Below are 15,354 nucleotides of genomic sequence, written 5' to 3'. Positions count from 1 at the left end.
AGGCCCGGAGGAGTTTCAAGATTTTTTTCAAAGTCCCAAAGATCTTTGTGTGAGACGCAGGATCACTGGACTGAAATTAACTTGGATTTACTCCTAAAAATTGGACTGGACAACTTTAAACGAGAAATTGGTGAGGATGACCGTTTTTATGTATTTTAGCGAGAGGGGGGAATAGTCATCGGGCCGCCGGCTTCCTCGTGGCCAGCCTGTTTCTCTAATTTGGATTTTAGAAGCAAGATCGAACTGATCACTCGACTTTGCTTCCACCAAAAATAGCACGCAACTGGTATTTACCTCTTCCCTTTTTTATGAACTGTGTTTTGCAATCGAATTGTTCTGGGATTGAATGATTTTATTAACACGGGTATCAGTGAGTGAAATTGTTCAGTTTCTGGAGTAATTGAGATTTGTAATTCTATTTCATGTTTCTTTAATAAATGTGTTTTGTATATTACTTACTTCGTTGTGCGCGGATTTGTACTAAATATGCAACCGAAGGCTCAGGCCCGCTTCCCCTTTTTGACGGGCCGCGTAAAAAGGAACTCCGAACAAGTTAGAGACTTAAATAACTTCCGTAGTTATTTGAGCCACGAGTGAATTTCGATCTGTTCGAAAGTTGTTTCGTCTGAATAAAATTAAAGGAAGTGTTTAAATCAGATTATTGGTTTTGTGTAGAACGAAAAGTTGTTTGACTATTTGAAAGGCTCAGGCCCGCTTCCCCTTTTCGTCGGGCGCGGCTCAGTTCCCCTTTTTTGACGGGCCGTGTAAAAAGTAACTCTGAGCCAGTTAGAGAATTAAATAACTTTCGTAAATATTTAAAGGAGGAGTGGATTTCGTTAGAAGTGAATTGTTGGAAATTTACTTCTTCTAAATAAATTAACGACGACGGCTGAAATAAATCAGTGGAGTTGGAGGAGAATAAAAATATTTCAATTGTCCGTCGGGCGCGGCTCAGTTCCCCTTTTTTGACGGGCCGTGTAAAAAGTAACTCTGAGCCAGTTAGAGAATTAAATAACTTTCGTAAATATTTAACGGAAGAGTTGAGTTCGTTGAAAGTGAATTCGGTTGAGAATTTACTTCCTTTAAATAACATAACGACGATGATTAAAATAAATCAGTGAAGTTGGTGGAGGATAAAAGTATTTCGATTGTCCGTCGGACGCGGCCCAGTTCCCCTTTTTGTCGGGCCGCGTCAAAAGTTAAATAGGACACGATCAAAAAATAGACTTGCCTTCCAAATTAATTATTGGGCAAATCTAAATACAGCACGACATTTTTATTCGGTTTAAGAGAGTCGCTATTTTTTTCAAAGCAATTAAGTGGGGTGAAGAACTCCGACAGTCAAGTGCTAGATCTACGTATACGAAGTTAGAATTAATCATATAGGGTGCATTAATTTTCTTCTTAAATGCTATTATTGTCACACTTTTATTAATTCGATTCTCTTTCGAATAAAAAAGTTGGTCGGCTCGCTGCATGAGCGACCAAGTGGAACGGACCCATATCAACATTTACTTCGGCAAAACTAGTGCTTGGGTGCGCTATACAAACGAATCCCTGAGGTCTTAACAAAGACATCTAAAAAATATCCGTAACGAATAAGAACTTCAAACATTAGCGGGGAGCCATCAATACGATGCGGTCACTTCGAAGTCCTGCCTCGAATTGAGTTACTCGGCACGCGCTTCGGGTGACTTGAGAGGGATTGGCGTCGTACAGAAATTAGATTGATTCCGGAGGAGTTAATTTAACTCGGGTGGTTAGATTACGGACGAATCTCCGAACCCGGCTAAAACGAACCCGTTACTGGGAAGCCTGGGGCACCTTAATACGAGAGGTGCGTTTGACAGGTCCCACTCATCTTGTTCACACTGGGCCAACATGATATTCTGGACAGCAGATGCTGATGTCAACCTTTTAGTCATGTGACTAATTAAAATAATGCCGCATGTGGTCGTTTGATAAAGTAATGAAGGACATAATATTGACACAATATCACAGCATACTGCAAAGTTGAAATGCTCTTAGTTTTGCCCCCCTTGCATATGTATGTGTCTGTCGATGAATTGCTCTGGGATCACTGCCCAGGGCCTGCTGTCCATCCAAGATCTTTATGTCCACTTCACCGTCCTCAGAGTCTCTTCCCAGGCCCCGGTCAGCGTTCAGGAGTTCCCTAGTAATCGACATCTCCATAACCAGTCGTCAGCAAACAATTCTTCTCCTTTGTGGTTGTTTGGGGCACGGGGATGATTGGTGGTCGTTGTTCAATAGAACCTCCAAGCGTCCCTGCATCTACTCCTACGATCCAGAGGCCCGCGTGAACCTAAAACAAACAAACAAACAAACAAACAACAACACTCCCCCCAGGAGTTATGAATTATCTTCCTTATTTCTCATCGTGCTGTCAGTCTCGCACGATTTCTCCTGTGACTGCTGCCTGTTGAATTCTGGCACGTCCTGTTAAAGCCTCCAAAACAAGTGAATCCAAAAAAGCATTGAATGTCACAATTAAATTTTATATGTATCTACTTACGCACTCAAACGTAACTCCACCCCCCTTTAACACATTCGCCCAATGTGTCATTAGGCATTTAAAAAGGAACCGGCAAACGTCCTACCACATCATCACGTCTTGCAGCCAGTCCTGTCGAACCTTGCAGTCATCCAGGATCGTCATCCCCAAGTTCCTGAAAATTGACTGTGCACCTCACACTCGGCAATACCAACAACGGACACTTGTGCTCACAAAACTACACAGGCATCGAGTATCTACTAAATGAAAATAGACACACAATGAATCATGGCGCACGGGGATTCCGTCCTGAAAATCATCAATCATCATAAAAATCAAAAGGGTTAGGGTTAACATTTTCACGTGAATTCAACATAAACTTTCCAAGACTGCAATCGACAACCTGCAAAAGTAATACAAGTTATAAAACTGATGGAAATGATATACTTTTTATCATTGGATTCTATGTAACTACTTTTGTGTGCAAGATTCTCCGCAGAATCTGGCCTCGTGAAAATGACTTGGGGGCATATGGCAGTCATTAGCCGCACTATACAATAAGCCCCACAGTTAGCTAGACATGTGTAGATCATGAGATTGTCATGGGACGGCTGAAGCGGACAAAGGTCATGAGTACGGCACAGCAATGTATTCCCAGAGGCACTAAAGACTACATCTTTGTTGAGCTAATGGTCATGAGACGTCCATACTGCCCACTCCATAAAGAGTACTCCCTGTGTTCTGTGGTAATGGGATATAACTGTGGAATGTTGTTCTTTCTGTCTGGAAACCTATTCGACCATGTACACTTGCCCCTTTGTTTCTCTCTCAATAAAAGCACGGCAAATCTCAGAGCAGAGCGCGAATCTCAGCCACACTTGCTGTGTCCGGGATCCGCCCTTCTGCGCAGGAGAAAACGCTAAGCCAAGAAAGACCTACCGTCTCCGAGATTGATTTCTGGTAAATGTTGTCAACCCAACATTTTTGGGGGCTCGTCCGGGATTTCCTGAAAATCTGCTCGCTGATCCGAAGAGTGTTGAAGACGCCGAATCCGTGCACGGCAGAGGTCACAGGACGCCTGAAGGAAAGCCCTGGGGAACAATGTTCATCCACCAGGCCGGCGTCCGGTTCAGCACCTCTCGGCAGCGAGGATTGACGGAAACTTCAAAGGAAATCTCTCGGAGACTCGGTGAGACCTTTTTGTTGGCTGCGTGGTTGGGGTATTTTAGTCCCCAGAAAAAGGGTACCTGGGTAAGGACAGCGGAGTCCTTGTTGTGAATTCCAAGTGATAGGAATTCGGTCTACAGATGGAACTTGTAGACGGAAATACTGTGATGGACCTCATTTGAACCATTTTAAATTGACAGATTACCCTAAACTTAAATTGCAAGTCTTAACTGTTATTTCTCTCAATTATACTGTAATTTCCAGAAACTCCTCCTATTTTCAGGCCACTATCTATCTTTTGTTTTCCTAACTTTGATTTTATGCCATTCTCTCTATTACCTTTCCACCTTTCCTGATTTGAGCCTTCAATTTCTGATCTAGTTTCCAAATTTTGCCTAGTATCATCTCTATTTTGACCTCAGTATTAATGGTGTTATGCTCACTTTACAGATATTACTGAACTGTCCTGAATTTATAATTCACTGCCAGTACATCGAAGGCCATTTCTCAGCTGTTCACTTTTTCCATGTTCCTGTTAGGCTCCACTATTCGAATCTTCGAATTTTCATATAGAGTTTCTTTTAGGTTCCTGTGTGGATCATGTTTCACACAAACAGGACATGCTTAAAAAAACATTTTTTTTTCAAGAATCTAAACCAAAGGTAACTAATAGGTAACTAATAACTCATCTCCCCCCTGTTGTCACATAAGTGACACAACAGGCGTTGCCTTAAAAGTCATTTTGGCAAAACAGTTTTGTTATTGACATCGTCAATAGCACCTTATCCATTATCACACCCTTTGTTGTTTGAACTAATATCATTTTCAATCTTGTCAATCCTTCTTCTACTTTTGGTGTCCACGCGAATGTATCTTTGACTGCTAACGGCTGTCCATGAGCCACTCCTGTTAGTGGCTTAGCAATTTCAGCATAGCATGGAGCCCAAGCTCAGCTGTAATGACAAAAAAAAACATCAGTTGTTCTTCGTGGCACCTCCTGGCTTTCCTGACCTCTCGGTTCAGTGTGTTTCTGGTCTGCTTGAACAGGTCCCGGTCGCCGCTCCTGTAGGCCTCCTCCTTGACTTTGCGCAGCCTCCTAAGGTTCGGTGTAAACCAAGGTTTGTCGTTGTTGTACGTGCAGAAGGTCTTAGTCTGCACACACAGATCCTCACAAAAACTGATGTATGATGTGACAGTGTCAGTGAGTTCATGCAAGTCTGAATTTGCAGCTTCAAAAACACTCCAATCGGTGCAGTCAAAGCAGGCTCGGAGGTCCTGCCTTGACTCCAATGTCCACTTCCTGACAGTCCTCACCACAGGCTTTTAGTTTTTAGTTTCTGTCTGTAGGCAGGGATCAGATGAACTAGACAGTGGTCCGAGAGTCCTAAAGCTGCACAAGCCACAGAGTGGTATGCATCCTTAATTACGGTGTAGCAGTGGTCCAGTGTCTGTGCCCCTCTGGTGGGACACGTTATGTGCTGTCTGTATCTGGGGAGTTTGTGTGCGAGGTTCGCCCTGTTAAGATCACCCAGAACAATGATTAGTGAATTTGGTAGAAGTTTCTCCATGTCTGTCACCTGGTCAGCCAGCATCTGCGTGGCTTCACTCGCACGTGCGTGTGGTGGGATGTAAACAGCCGCCATGACGATCGAGGAGAACTCCCGTGGTGAATAGAACGGCCGGCAGTTTATGAAAAGTGTTTCTAGGAGAGGGCTGCAAAACTCTTTCAACACCATGACATCGGTACACCAACGTTCATTAATGTAGAAACAGAGACCACCTCCCTTTGATTTTCCGGAGAGCTCCGCGCTGCGATCTGCACGCGTTAGCCGAAACCCAGCTAACTCCATGGCGTGGTGGGGGGTTCGTTCGCTAAGCCACGTCTCAACAAAACACAGCGCGGCGGATCTGCTGAAGTCCGTGTTCCTTGAAGTGAGGAGCAGCAGTTCGTCCATCTTGTTCGCCAGGGAGCGGACATTCGCCAGATGAATTGACGGTGGGGCAGAACGGAACCCTCTCTGCCTCAGCTTTACGAGGGCTCCCGCTCGTTTTCCGCGTCGCCGCCGTCGCGCTAGCTTGTATAGCACCGCCGCTCCGGCTAAAATCTCCGACAAACAGTCTGAATCAGAGAGAACAGGAGAGAAAATACCAGAAGAAGACTGACCGATGTTTAACAGTGCTTCTCTAGTAAAAGTGATCCGGGATGGACAGCAGAAGACACAGAAAACACACAAAATAAGACAAAGAAACAGAGAGCGACTCACCGTGGCAGCCATCCGCGGCGCCATCAGTCGTAACCAAATCCCCGTAAGCGTATCGTAGCTAATGTTATGAGCGTTAGCTGTGTTTCCTTTATTGATATCCGGCAATTTAATATTTTCTCTTTTCGTTCTCTTTTACCTTAGCATACTCCCGCACATCCTATACCAATAAATTCCAGCATAGCGTAGTACCGCATAACGTAACTTTAGCAATTAAAAAGGGTTCACCTGTTTCTCTCAAAGAATCGGAAGAATCTTCCACCTTACCTGGAAAGAAGGTCTTCCCCAGTGCCACTCTCCTGAGTCACAGCGCCACCGCCGAACGCCACCCCCCCCACGAGCCTCAGCGAATTAACTGACGGCTCTCGTCATCCCATGACGTTCCCACATCTAACCGATAAGCCCTAAAACATTCGGTAACCCCTATGGTACCGTTTAATCGGGTTAGACGTGAAACATTTAAATGTAAATTGAATTCATCCTCTAAATCAAGACATATATTTAGAAATACATTCATCTACATAAATTGCGATCCCCCTAAGTCCCGCCCCCTGGAAACACTCGTAAACTCCTGTCAATCACTCTGGCGGCTCTTTTTTCCGTAATCCCCCTATTTTACAAAATCTCACATCGCCCAAATAAACGAACAATATGGAATACCATTCTCCTAAATCCCCTGGTATTATTAAAGTGTGTACCCCGATCCCCTTCATTCGTAGAATTAATTCATAACATTAATACGATCGTACATTCGTAACCAAATCCCCGTAAGCGTATCGTAGCTAATGTTATGAGCGTTAGCTGTGTTTCCTTTATTGATATCCGGTCTCATTCATCCGGCAATTTAATATTTTCTCTTTTCGTTGTCTTTTAGCTTAGCATACTCTCACATATCCTATACCAATAAAGGCTAGCATAGCGTAGTACCGTATAACTTAGCTTTAGCGATTAAAAAGGGTTCACCTGTTTTTCTCAAAAAGAATCGGAAGAATCTTCCACATTACCTGGAAAGAAGGGCTTCCCCAGTGCCACTCTCCTGCCTCACAGCGCCACAGCCGAAAGCCAACCCTTCTTTTCTCTTTTCTTTTCTCTCCCACGAGCCTCAGCGAAGCAACTGACGGCTCTCGTCATTCAATCACGTTCCCACATCTAACTGATAAGCACTAAGACATTCTGTAAACCCTATTGGTACCGTTTAATTAGGTTAGTCGTGAAACATTTAAATGTAAATTGAATTCATCATCTAAATCAAATTATATATTTAGAAATACATTCATCTACGTAAATCGCGATCCCCCTAGGTCCCGCCCCCCGGAAATACTCGTAAACTCCTGTCAATTACTCTGCCGGCTCTTTTTTTTTCTGTAATCCCCCTATTTTCCCAAACCCTCCCCTCGTCCAAATAAAAAATTCATATGGAATAAAATTCTCCTCAACCCCCTGGTATTATTAAAGTGTGTTACCCGATTCCATTAATTCGTAGAATTAATTTATAACATTAATACGATCGTATATTTGTAACGAAATCACTATAAGCGTATCGTGGCTAATGTTATGAGCGTTAGCAACGCGGAAGTACTTTTTCATTTCTGAATTTAAAGGGTATCATTAATCCCCTAATATTCGCGTCTAGCCGAGCTCTATTCGTACCACAGCGATTTAGTGTGCCAAGGGCGCCCTCAAGCGTCCCATCACGTACTATGTTTTCCTTTTATGTGTTAGAAGAAAAATCCTTCTTTTTTTTATATTTTTCTTTTAGAGTTTGCTTAAAATCAAAAATATAATTCGATTATAGTCCCCCCTTTTTTTTGTTTTGTAATTTAATTCAATTTAAACGTAAATTTTTAGATTTGGTTGGATTAAAATTCATTCTGGAATCTCATTGCATTTAGGATCAACATAAGGTTCAGTTTAGATTAATTTTGTTGAAATTTGGTGTAATTCCTAATTAATTTAGCGTTAATGGTTAGGGTCAGAGGTCAAGGTTAGAATTAGGGTTTGGGTTAGGTTTTCATTCTGAATCTGAACTTATGTAAATTTTATGAATTGATTAAGTGTTAGGATTTAATGTTAGAGTAGAGTCCAAATAAGGATGAAGATTAGAATTTGGTGTCCGAGTTGGGCACTTTATCTATGTTGTCAGGAAAACCAGCCAACCAGAGTTAGACTCTTTGATTAAATGGAAAGTGTCAGGTTTTTCTCCAACCTCCTTTCAGCCGTCTCCCAATCACATAAACATCCCCCACAAGAACTTAAACCAAGGAACAATTATGATATTTTCCCTAATTTCCATATATCGTTTCGGGAGGGCATTCCCTCCAAATTTTCCCCAACCGTGTAAACTCCACCACTAGAACTTCTATTTTAACCCCGATATTCCAGTGTTCTCCGTTTCCGTTGTTGCCAAATTGAGTCCTAGTGGATATTGAGTTTTCAACCTCCTGACCCATCTCATTTCCGCGTTTTCCCTATCCCTTTGTGTCCAGCCCGCACAGCTCTCCAAAATCCGTATTCTCAAGTTACGTAACCCGTGCAGGCGGAAATGGCGTACTACATGCGTGTTACGCTTCTGGTTATGTGTGATGCTGTAGCGGTGCGCATGCAGTCTGCTTCTGACATCATTTCGAGTCCGTCCCACATACATAACTCCACACAATCGACAGCTCATACAGTAGACCGCATTCCGCGTAGACAAGGCCTTACCCGTCTGTGTGAAGAAATGTTCTTTCTTCTGAGAGTCTGTTATCACTCCTATTGATCTCCTGGCTGCACGAGAGGACCCACTTTTCATTTTAGTGCTAACCAACAAATCTTTTAAATTTGGATTCCTTTTGAAGGCTGAGACCACCTTATGTTTCGCCTTCAGGTCAGTCAGCGCCGACGCTTCCAAATTCTGTTTAATTTTTCTGTGAACATTGACTGTGTAAGAGTTGTAAATCGAAATTAGAGGAAGTATCATTTTTTTAACCCGCTGAGTGTCCCCTCTTCTTCCTTTTTTCCATGTTTGTAGCTTAATCGTGCGAAGAAATGACCGAGAATAACCTCGTTGCTGTAATGACCTGAACAAGACTTTGGTCGCTTCTTCCCTATCTTCTGTGCGAGTGCAAATTCTCCCGAATCTCAAGAGTTGTGAATAAACCAAACCCCCAAACGTGTGTCTAGGGTGAAAACTCTTTTTGTGTAGTAGCGCATGAGTATCTGTGGATTTAAAAAATACTCTGACATCAAGTCCCCCTGTTGTATGAAATTCCGGTCCCTTATATGTAGTTGTGTCAAGAAAATTAATTTCCCTCTCGCTAATCTGTGCCGTCAGTTTAATTGAAGGGTGGTGGCCATTTAAGGTTTTAAGAAACACGTCAAATTCTTCCCTAGAATCTCCCCAAATTCCCCAAATATCATCTAAGAACCTCAGGTAAGCTATAGGTTTCTTAGAGCACTGTGTCAAGGCGTTCTCCTCCCATTCAGCCATATAGATATTGGCATAGGCTGGAGAGAAACGTTTCCCCATTGCTGTCCCCTTGACCTGTAAAAAATACCCATTGTCAAATTGAAAATCATTCTTAGTCAGATTGAGTTCCAGCAATGCCAAAATGTGTTCATCCGGGCGGCCCAAAATCGGATTACGTGCCAAAACATTGCGTACCGCCTCTAAACCCCTAGCAGTTTCAATATTAGTATACAAGTTTTCAACATCCATGGAAAACAACCAACAGGTCTGTGGCACGGTCAAGGTCCGTACTTTTGAAACAAAATCATTAGTATCTTTGATGTAACTCGGATGTAGAATTGACAAGGGATTCAAGTAATAATCTACTAGCTCAGCCGAGCCGTAGGATTCGCTACTACAATCTGACTCGATGGAACGTCCTGGCGGCATTTCGTAGGGCCAGGGCCACGATGCCGGGTCTTTATGAATCTTAGGGAGTAGATAAAAGTATCTCGGACGTGACGGGGATGCTCCTGTTAAATACAAGAATTGTTTTTTTAGTAATGTGGTGCTCTTTTCTCATTTGATCTAATATTGTGTGGACTAACTTTTCTGTATCCGGATAAATCGTTTTTTGGATCGAATGGTAATACTCCGTATTGCGAAGTTGTCGATGAGCCTCTCTCACGTAATTTTTTCGGTCCATAATGACCACCGCTGACCCTTTATCTGCTGGCTTAATAATCAATTCCTCTGCCGAACTTAAGTCGTCCAGGGCTCTTCTTTCGCCCTCTGTCAAATTTGGCATCTCTCTTGGGACTTCCACTTGTTTTAGGACTGCTCTGTCTTTGTGTATTAATACTTTTATCTCCCTGGGTACTTCATCATCCTTGGGCTCCCACATTGAAGCCGACTGGAATTTGGGTGGTGCTGCCGTCGTCGAAGTTCCAAAATAAGAGTCTAGTTTTAACCTTCTATGGTACTGTCGCACATGGGCCTTGGTGATCCTTCTCTGATCCTTCATCATGGTTGCGGTGGGGACGAATGTAAGCCCCTTCTCCAGAAGCTCCCTATGATCTTTCGTCAAACTAAAGGAGGTCGACAGGTTGACCACTGGATCAGCCAGGGTTATCTCCTTGAGTTAGGGGAGGCTCCTTGGCATAAAAAAGGTTTTCCACAAGTTATCTATCTATCTCTTCAGCCGTGTCCGTTGTCCAATGGATGTTGTCCGGTCCTGTGGTAAACAGTCTTGATGATAAGCGTTGAATCGAATGACCCGTTTCCTCTATTATTTCATTCAGTTCCCTAAGGTTGGCTTGGATCTCCAAAGGAAGTGATTGGGAATAATTAATTTTAGGAATGAATATTTTAGCATAAGGAAAAGTGGCCTTAGCTGCTCCCAGCAATCTGGCTATCTCCTTGGATATGAATATTGGGATGACCCTACCTCTATTGTTAAGGCCCAAGGATAAAATGACCCCTAGCACGTTGGGAGAGGTTGCAGTTCTGTTTCTGAGTAGGTGAATCCCATGGCGGATTTTAGCTCCCGGGTAACAGTCCACTTGTACTTCGCGGTCTTCGATTTTCTGCAATTTGGCCAAGTTTGAATCACCTACAATCAACCATCTTCTCTGGGGAAACAAAAACCAATTTGCCCTCTTATTCCCTTCATGTTCGTGTGTGGTGTACATCGATTGTGGTTCGGTTTGTGTGTCACGTGACTGGAAGAATATTGTTTCCAGTAATTTCGGTCGTGGTGTCTCTCTTCTCCTAATTGGTGTTTCTGACGAGTTAGGGCCAGTAGGTTCCTGGTATTTCCTCCTTATTCCTTCAATGCGCTTCATTAGAGTCTCTGTCGTCGGTTCTTCGGAAGCTGTCGAGTCTTCCTCTTGAGTCGGTGAAGGTAAGTCTTCCATCTGCTGGTCAAGGTAAGTCGTTTGAGGCGCTCCCCAATCCTCTATGTGTTGGGCATCCCTCTGTTCCCCTGAGTGGTGGGTGAGCTTCTTACTCCTCTTTCTCTTTTTCTTAGTCTCCTTAATCTTCTTAACTTCACCTTGTTGAGTGTCTTTTTTTAGGTTGGGGTTAGGGTCAGGGTCAGGGTTAGGGTTAGGGTTAGGTTTTGAGTACAGAGACCCACTCCAAAAGGAGCGAGGAGGTGCACGGACCTCCCGGTCCCAGGATCCCCTATCCTCCCTGTCCAAAAAATTGGGCGGTTGACGTGGTCCCCTCCGACCACGACTAACCACCGTCCACTCTGTCATTGTTGTTTTTTTTTAACTTATTTAATTTTGAAAATTTAATGTATTTTTAACTTTATTTATTTACCAAAGCATTTAATGTACTAATTTGCCAATGAAATCCAATTCAATCCCTTTATTTATTCACGTATTTATTGAGACCCCCAAATCAATAAAGTCCCCAATAACCCAAACCCAGTGTATTGTGCCAAAAACAACAAAAAAACTTCTTTTTATATGAACTGAAACAAATACGACGTTTCGACCTTAATCGGTCTTCATCGGGTACTATAAAAAAAAAAAAAAATGAAAAAAATGAAGAAAACCCCCAAAAAATATATTAGTGAAAGAGTTGGCTAGTTTTTAAGAGAGCAGAGAGTTGTCGACTGTTCGAGAGACAAAAGCACAATGAACCTGTTTTTTTCTCGCCTCCTTTTATACTCTTTCATTTTTTCTTTTTTCCGGGTCCCTTTTCCTTTTTCCTTTTTTCCTTTTGATTCAGATTTTATTTTGTTGACTTGTATATCACTTTTCGCACCATAAACCACTAAATCCACTGGTCTAATTATTTTCATTCGTTCTGTTGCTTATTTTACATCAAATGTATAATTTGTGTTAATATTGTTTTATTTATTTATCTCTTTCGACTCAATCATCAATTAATATTTAATGTTACCTCTGTGTTTTTAATACTTCTGAAATTTCGTAAATGATTTTAAATTAATTAGTATTTATACATTTTAAATTTTGACGTTCTAAACTTTTATGTATTTTTAAGCTTTCTTAGTGTTTTTGAAAATTTGTAATTGTCATTTTTTTTATTTTTACATGTTATAGCGGCAGAATTATAATTTAGGCGATTGTTGATGTTAGGATTGTGTGATGTGGGTGGGGTTAGGGGTTAGGGTTAGGGGTTAGGTTTAGGGTTAGGGTTAGGATTAGGTTTGGGGTTAGGGTTAGGGTTAGGGTAGGGTTAGGGTTAGGATTAGGTTTGGGGTTAGGTTAGGATTATGGGTAAGGAGTAGCGATTGGGGTTAGGTTAGGATTATGGGTAAGGAGTAGGGATTGGGGTTAGGGATGGGATTGTAGTAAGGATCCAAATCAAGTGGTGTATGGTGAATCTTCAATGCTTAATGTTTAGTCCAATTGGCTCCCTAGTTCCCAATGTAAATATCCAATATCGTTCCCTCCCTTTTCTTTCTATGTCTGTCCAATTAATGTTCCTTTGTAATCCCGCCATTCTCATTGAGGCCATACCATGATCAACAACATGTTTAACTAAGGGTGTGTCCATTTCTTTCTTGTTCTTCACATTATACCGATGCTGATACATGCGTGTGGACAAATTGTTTCGTGATTCGCCAACATATTGGATCCCACATTTGTTACAAAAAATAACATAAACACAATTTCTAGATTTTGGGTTGATTCCCTGGTCAATTCCAAATACTGTTCCCATTTCTATATTTTTAATGAAATTTAGTCTCTTGAATTGAGTGTCCAACAATAAGGGTTTGTCCCACTTCAATGTTGGCAATTTTGCCCGGATCAAAATATCTGCCAGACTCTTGTTCCGCTTGTAGGCAGAAATGACCTTAGTGCCAGAAAATAGCCCCAGAGCACCCTGTCCGTCGTGGCTGCGCCAGCCATGCTGATCAGGCCAAGTTGGGCTTAAGAAACATGTATTTGCTTTGTATTTGTTGTTTGTTTTTGTGTTTGCACTTTGCCTATCCAGTCGCCTTTGTTATATATGTAATAAATGAGTCTCGACTTGGCATGATAGATTGACAGCGGCATTTGCGGTCAAATTAGTCGTACCTCGCACTTAATTCATCGACTCCCCTATCTGGGTGGAGCGAGAGCATCTTGCTCTGTGCGGCATCCATGCGCTCTCCTATCTGGGTAGAGCGTGAGTAAATTATAATTTTGCACCTAATTGTTTTCCTATCGGCGCTAGTTTGCGCTCCCTTTTATTTGATCCGTGTGGCCATCGACAACGTTTCGGCATCTTTTGTGCCTTCCTCAGGTCTGGCACACGGGAATTGCAGCTAAATTTAGTTTCGTTGCATGTGGAGCTGTTTCCTCCTTCATGGCCGCATCGAGACTGAATTTCCTGCTCCGAGCAGTCCTTATATGTGTTTCATGTCAGCAATTTGCGTTTCGTTCCGGATAATTTTCCATCTACTCATTTTAGCTTATTAACTTGTTGTTTTTGCTCTTTTCTTGCAGGTACCGATTGGGTGTGAATATGTGAACTCGGCATAGTTAAGTATAACTGTGTGTTTTTCTGTTTCAGGTTATCCAGGTAAGTATTGTTTTTTTTGATAGTGTAAATTTTTACTTTCAACCACTTTTTAGTTTATATTCAATTTCGTGTTTGTGTTCAAATTTTTGACTTCTTAATTTCCATTTTTTGACTTGCAGGTTGAAATTTTTTTCATAATGGGAGTCAGGGAGGGATTTGGATTAGGGTTAGGGTTGGGGTTAGGGTTTGGGGTTAGGTTAGGGTTAGGGTAGGATCGGTTTAGGGGACAGCGCACAGACGCAGCAGGAGCTCAATGGAAACTGGAAACGTGGGGGGGCAGTGGAGGTGGCACAGGCGAGTTAGGATTAAGAAGGGAGTTCCTCCCCCGAAGGAGAGGAGCAAAGGCACGGTCCTACCATCCACGCCCACGTCCCACATCCAGCCCCAGAGCAACCTGTCCGTCGTGGCTGCGCCAGCCATGCTGGTCAGGCCATGTTGGGCTTAATAAACATGTATTTGCTTTGTATTTGTTGTTTGTTTTTGTGTTTGCACTTTGCCTATCCGGTCGCCTTTGTTATATATGTAATAAATGAGTCTCGACTTGGCATGATAGATTGACAGCTGCATTTGCGGTCAAATTAGTCGTACCTCGCACTTAATTCATCGACTCCCCTATCTGGGTGGAGCGAGAGCATCTTGCTCTGTGCGGCATCCATCCGCTCTCCTATCTGGGTAGAGCGTGGGTAAATTATAATTTTGCGTCTAATTGTTTTCCTATCGGCGCTAGTTTGCGCTCCCTTTTATTTCCTCCGTGTGGCCATCGACAACGTTTCGGCATCTTTTGTGCCTTCCTCAGGTCTGGCACACGGGAATGGAAGCTAAATTTAGTTTTGTTGCATGTGGAGCTGTTTCCTCCTTCATGGCCGCATCGAGACTGAATTTCCTGCTCCGAGCGGTCCTTATATGTGTTTCATGTCAGCAATTTGCGTTTCGTTCCGGATAATTTTCCATCTACTCATTTTAGCTTATTAACTTGTTGTTTTTGCTCTTTTCTTGCAGGTACCGATTGGGTGTGAATATGTGAACTCGGCATAGGTAAGTATAACTGTGTGTTTTTCTGTTTCAGGTTATCCAGGTAAGTATTGTTTTTTTGATAGTGTAAACTTTTACTTTCAACCACTTTTTAGTTTATGTCAGGTGCAGAGCAGGGAGAGGATTCGAATGCAGAGACTTCAATGTCCAAAAAGGCTTTTATTGTCTCCACTGATAGTCGAACAAAAAACGCCTCAATAGGAGGGAAAAAAGGGAAAACTAAGGCGCCTCGAACCGAGGGAGAAAAAGGGGAAATCAAAGCACCTCGAACCGAGGGAAATACAAAAACAAGATAGCGATGTAACCAAGTTAACATCGGGGATCAAAGTCGCTCAAACAAGGCTTGTACGTGGAACTCGAGGGTTTCGTGATCGCTAGTGTTCTTACAAGGCAAGACGCACTGGCACTGGATA

At 42.5% G+C, this 15,354-nt stretch overlaps 1 long non-coding RNA gene across 1 annotated transcript; it reads right to left on the bottom strand.

Moving 5' to 3' along the window:
- Window positions 1-4,300: 4,300 nt before the first annotated feature.
- Window positions 4,301-6,556, bottom strand: LOC125973509 (uncharacterized). Its single transcript, XR_011087578.1, has 2 exons — window positions 4,691-6,556; window positions 4,301-4,632 (listed from the first exon to the last, which is right to left on the bottom strand). It is a non-coding gene; the product is annotated as an uncharacterized lncRNA (long non-coding RNA).
- Window positions 6,557-15,354: the final 8,798 nt, after the last annotated feature.

This window comes from Syngnathus scovelli, chromosome 10 (genome assembly GCF_024217435.2).
Source record: "Syngnathus scovelli strain Florida chromosome 10, RoL_Ssco_1.2, whole genome shotgun sequence".
NCBI classification, from domain to species: Eukaryota; Metazoa; Chordata; class Actinopteri; order Syngnathiformes; family Syngnathidae; genus Syngnathus; species Syngnathus scovelli.
The sequence above is the reverse complement of the archived record's forward strand: the minus strand, read 5'-3'. Positions and strand labels throughout refer to the sequence as shown.